Source organism: Nomascus leucogenys, chromosome 6 (genome assembly GCF_006542625.1).
Source record: "Nomascus leucogenys isolate Asia chromosome 6, Asia_NLE_v1, whole genome shotgun sequence".
NCBI classification, from domain to species: Eukaryota; Metazoa; Chordata; class Mammalia; order Primates; family Hylobatidae; genus Nomascus; species Nomascus leucogenys.
The window spans coordinates 26,818,565-26,824,273 of record NC_044386.1 but is presented as its reverse complement, the minus strand read 5'-3'; the positions used below and the strand labels follow the sequence as shown (position 1 = coordinate 26,824,273).

The 5,709-nt window shown below is 36.3% G+C and overlaps 1 pseudogene; it reads right to left on the bottom strand.

Annotated features, from left to right (window-relative positions):
• Nucleotides 1-1,327: 1,327 nt before the first annotated feature.
• Nucleotides 1,328-2,881, bottom strand: LOC100590230 (annotated as a pseudogene).
• Nucleotides 2,882-5,709: the final 2,828 nt, after the last annotated feature.

Genomic DNA, 5,709 nt, shown 5'->3' with positions numbered 1-5,709 from the left:
TTTATTATAGAGTTTACAAACAGAATTTTATTTAAATATGTATACAGACAAACATTTTCCAAAAGTTGAACAGAAACCTTGTCTCAATTTTTTTCCCACAAGTAAAATGGACATCATGGAAAAGAAGTCACATTTCCTTGGATTACATGTTCCCATCTTTCTACCACAAGCTGATAGATTCTAGGGGGCAGGGGTGGTGTGGGGTGGGAGATGAGGGAGGAGAGAAGATTCTGATATTCAACACAATTTGATCTTTTGCATTGTCTTATCCTGAAAAGACTTAATTATAGAGATTTCCGTAAGAATCAGCACTCTTCGGTTTTGATATTAAAATGGAAACTTCTACTCTAAAATCACAAATAAGTCTCCTGGCTTTCTTTTTAGTGTGAGCTAAACAGTATATTCAATATTAAGGAAAATAATGAAATACACGTATGGTATATTAATGGAGATATTCCACGGTAAAATATGCTTTGGAATACTCACAGATTTTACAAATGTGTTGGAATTAGAAACTGGTAAAAGCTGCTGCAGTGTGTAATAGCTTTTCGTTTGGATGTCTTAGCTGTGGCTTTTTGGTAGTTTATACATTAAATGTAATCTTGTCTGCGTTTTTTTATAGCCTGTGATTTTTTTTTATTATGTAGAATTAAATGTCCACCAAAATCTTGCAAGTGAACCAGGACCTGATTTCAAATTCTGAATATGCACACAATAGTTGTCTATATATAGTGCTCCCCAAAGTCAGCAAAACACTGCCTATTGAGCAGGCTTACCATAATAGAAAAGTATGAGAATGCAGGATGTTATTTTTATAAAGACTATAAGTAAAATCAGATTTAGGCTGTCTAGATATCTTATTCTAGAAAACGCAGGTTTAAGATTTTTCGGACAGGCCAGGTACAGTGGCTCACACCTGTAATCCCACCACTTTGGGAGGCTGAGGCAGGTGGATCACTTGAGGTCAGGCGTTCTAGACCAACCTGACCAATATGGTGAAAGTCCATCTCTACTTTAAAAATACAAAAATTAGCCAGGTGTGGTGGCATGTGCCTGTAGAGCCAGCTACTTGGGAGACTGGGACAGGAGAATTGTTTGAATTTGGGAGGCAGAGGTTGCAGTGAGCCAAGATCGCGTGACTGCACTCCAGCCTGGGCAACAGAGCCAGACTCTGTCTCAAAAAAACAGATTTTTCAGATAGTGATTCTTGCTCATCCTTTTCTCCTTCATTTCCCAGTAAGATAATTTCCTTCACAGTGATGAGAGAAATCCATTTTTTTATGGAAAAAAAATGGCTTTATTTCTTCAACTGATCAGGACAAAGACGTCACTTATTGGCCCTGCTGGCCACAGCCTTGTTGGGCTGATACAATGGGGAGTCCACTGTTAGACTACTGTTGAGTATGTTCTGGGCCTCTCGAACATTGGTTCATTCCAGAGCACCTTCAATTCTAATGCCTGGAAAGTTTTGGTGATCCCATTGGCAATGATAGCACAGTGGACGATACCACCAAAAATATTGACAAGGATGGCTTCAACCTTAGGATCAACTGTGAGTAATGTGAATGCTTGATATATTTGAGCTTCCTTTACAACACCTCCAAGATTCCAAGAAGTTGACTGGCTTCCCACTACTAAGGAAAATGGTATCACAAGTAGCCATGGCTAATCCAGCACCATTCGCAAAGCAGGCAATGTTCCCATCCAGTCCTATGTATTTTAGATCATGTCTGGCAACTTCATATTCAATGAGCTCTGTATTTGTGAATTTTCACACTGCTGTATATTACCTGAGACTGGGTAATTTATAAAGGAAAGAGGTTTAATTGACTTATCGTTCTGCATGGCTGGGAAGGCCTCAGGAAACTTACAGTCATGTCAGTAGGTGAAGGGGAAGCAAGGCATTGTTTATATGGCGGCAGGAGAGAAAGAAGGGGGAAGTGCCACACTTTTAAACCATCAGATCTCATGAGAACTCACTCACTATCACAAGAACAGCATGGGGCAACCACCTCCATGAGCTAATCACCTCCCACTGGGTCCCTTCCTTTACACATGGGGATTACAATTTGAGATGAGATTTGAGTGAAGTCACAGAACCAAACCATATCAGGCTCATTCTCCAATTTGTCATCCACAGCAGATAGGTCCTGTTGTCAGAATTCTGTGCTGTCATGAAAGTTTACCTTGGAATTAAAACAGACAACTTTTCTTTCTCAAGTTTCACCAAAGGGATTCACTATCACCTGAGTAGCATCAATTTTTAGGAAGAGATTATACAGTTTCTTAATTTGATCTGCAACCTGGATTTTCAAAGACCCAAGGAAGCCTAAATTTTCTGACATCTGCTGAACTTTGAACTTGGCTGTCTTTTATCCCTTGAAAAATTTGCTCCTTAAAAATAAATTCTGAATTTGTAGCAGCCACCTCTTCAATGTCAGTGCCCCCTGGGGCCTGCCCACCAGCATGGGGCCATTGCAGGACCGGTCCATCAGAATCACCAGGCAAGTTTTTCTGGAAATGTCCAAGGTTTCAGTAACCATCAGCTTGTTAACGTTCACATCTTCTTTTAGAGTTTGGTTTATTGCCCCAAACATACCCAATCATCTGTTTAGCCAGCTGCCCCACAACTTTAGGTTCTCTTGTTAAGTGAACACCTCCTTCCAAACCACAATTGAAGACACCCTTTCCTCTTCCTCCAGCTAAGATCTGGGCTTTTAATTAAAACAATTTATTTTGCTTTTAGTCTCTTAGCAACCTCAAGTTCTTCATTCACAGTGTCTGCTACAAAGAATCTTTGAACTCTCACTCTGTTGTCTGACATCAGTTTCTTGCTCTGGCATTCCTGGAGGGTCTGCCATCTTCCGGAAGTTAATTGAAATGCCTGGACCTGGCTACGAAGAACCAGAGTGGAGCGCTAGGTCTCACAGAAGTTTCCTGGCTTGCGCTACCAGGAGAATGTCATTTTAAACAGAAAACCCGAAGTGGGGTATTGGGACTCGGATTATTATTTTTAGTTCTCATAGATGAGTGCTCTCTAGATATTAGCTATTATTATCTGGATTATTCTTTATATACTAATTTTTCCTTAATTAGAACAATGAATGCTAACAGAGACTGAAGTTGATGAATTCAGTCTCTACAAAATATATATATATGAAATATATATTTACATATATATTTATTTAAAGGGCTTGACTGAAGCAGTGAGTGTTATAGCTATTATTACTATTAGAATGGATGTTCATTTATTTCATATAGTAATAACATAAGTATACTATCACCATCCTCTCCACAAAAATCTGAAAAATTATGACCCAAGGTCAAAGCTAATAATGAGTTTTGATGCTGGAAACAAAGTATTGTATATCAAAAATACTTTCTCTTAAAGTCTGTACTGAGCTTCCAAGTATTCCCTTCCCAGTAAAATCCAAGAATGTATTTTGCAAATAACAGGAGTCAATGAGGATTGGTTCATCTCTCAGTGTGGAATTCCTCTTTGAAAAACGTGGTACCACTTTTTTGTCTGAATGTTATTATTGTTATATTGAGTGTGTAGGCAAAAGCACCAGTTAAAATCTAGGCCCCTTATCAAAAATCAGCTTTCATGACACATGCTCTCTTCATGGCCAATACATTACATAATATTTTTCTGATAAACAGAATACATTGTGACTATATATGCTTTGATATTGTTTATTCATTCTGAGGCCTTATTTATAAAAAGTTTGTGTATTATCAGTTGCCACCAATCTGTGAAACATCAATTCCTATTAACATCCCTCAAACTAGACATACATTTTCCATGTCCAAAAATAGAAGACATTTGTAATGACATTGAAAGAACTATTAGGTAATAGTATTGACACATCATTATCAATTTAGCATGAATGTGTCTAACTGGAGCACCTATTCTTCAATAATACATATTGAGGTTAAAAGATTCTCTAAGAGATAGTAATTTAACCCCTAGGAATTATCCTAGTGGTAATTATTTCAGGTTCAGTGGGATCCTGGTGGAAAAGCCACTTTTGTACAGGAATTATTTTTTAGTTCCTTTGCTTGTATATCTCATCAAAAATAATATATTTAAAATTTAACTTAGTTAAACAAGCCTTTACAGGAATTAATCTAACAGATTTTCCATGTGGCTATGGGAGAAATGAGTACTTTAAGTTAAATGGCTCACTGTAGTGATAAAGACATTATTAAATTATTTTACTATGAATAAAAACACAGTTATAATTGGGTTCAAGATATCATATAGAGAAGATTCTCTCTAATCAATCAGAAACTAATTATATATCTTTTAATCCAGGATATAATTGTTAATTACAAGGAAGTGAAAATTAGGGTAGCTATGCCCTGTAATTATTAGATTTTGAGATAAATAATAATTACGATTTTAAAATTTGCAACGGATATTGGAAGACCACAGTCTAGACCGGTGTATAGAAAAGAAATATAAACTTAAAATTAAATATATATATACATATGTATACACACACATATATATATATACACACATATATATACATATATACACACATATATACATATATATACACATATATATGTATATATATCAAGATTAGCTGTTATACTTGGACTTTAAATTCAGAATTCTCATTTGCTTCTTCTTATGTCTCAGTCCTAATTGTGGCTTTACCCTGTTAGATACTAATTTATACATCAGGAAAATAAATAGGTTCAGAGCTGTTTAGTAACTTGACAGGTTTCCCCAGTAGTAGAGCATAGGACTGATGCTCTTGAGAGAGATTTGCCTTAGGAGCCCTGATTCCAAGTTGGTGGGCTTGATATTACATTTTACACTTGCTTACTCAGAGCTTCCAAACTGCTTCTCTCCCAAACATATCAATCTTTTGGGAGTCTAAAACTCCTTCTTAAATTGTAGCTTTCTTAGTTTTTCACTCCTTTTCTTTTTTTTCTTTTAAGAATGCATATACCTTTGCCTATTTCCACACTTTGCACATATCAGATTTTTCCAGTTCTAGATCCTATTTCATCCCAGCTGACAATTAGAAATTGATGAATTCAGTCTCTAAAATCACCATCTTCATTTTAACTCTTCCGATTAATTATCGACCATTCTCTACCCTGTTATTTACCCCAGGAAGCTGATCTATGTGTATTACATCAATGGTCTGCTTTCACTTCTGCTTCTAAGAAGTGTTGCCACAAAGGAATCCAACATTGGCAGGAAAGAGGAGAGTGAGATGAAGATGTTTACCCCTTGACTGTCTCCTGGCCAAGTTACTGGGATGGGTTGTGTTCCAGCCAATAGTCACAGGTCCTCTTAAGGGAGACTTTCTATTAACTCTACTTTCCATTCTGAAACTACTTTTTGCCCTATTCCACCCCTAACATCTTTAGGGGCTAAGATACCCAAAACCTGTTACCACTGTATTATCTTTTATTATTTTCCTATGTCTACTTCTAATTGTGTAAATGATGTTTTTTTTTTTTAATCCTTAAATTATCCTAAAATGTGTGCACCATCTGTTTTGCTGGGACCATGACTTAAGTACACAGTCAACAATTTGCCCAAAGTAATGAAAAAATAATTATAAATTGTGGCATTATTCTCAATTTAAATCACTAAAAAGTATTTAAAGACTATACTTCGTGAAATGAACAAATGGATAATTGTTTCTTGTGTGAAAGATAATGTATTAATGGCAGAAGAAC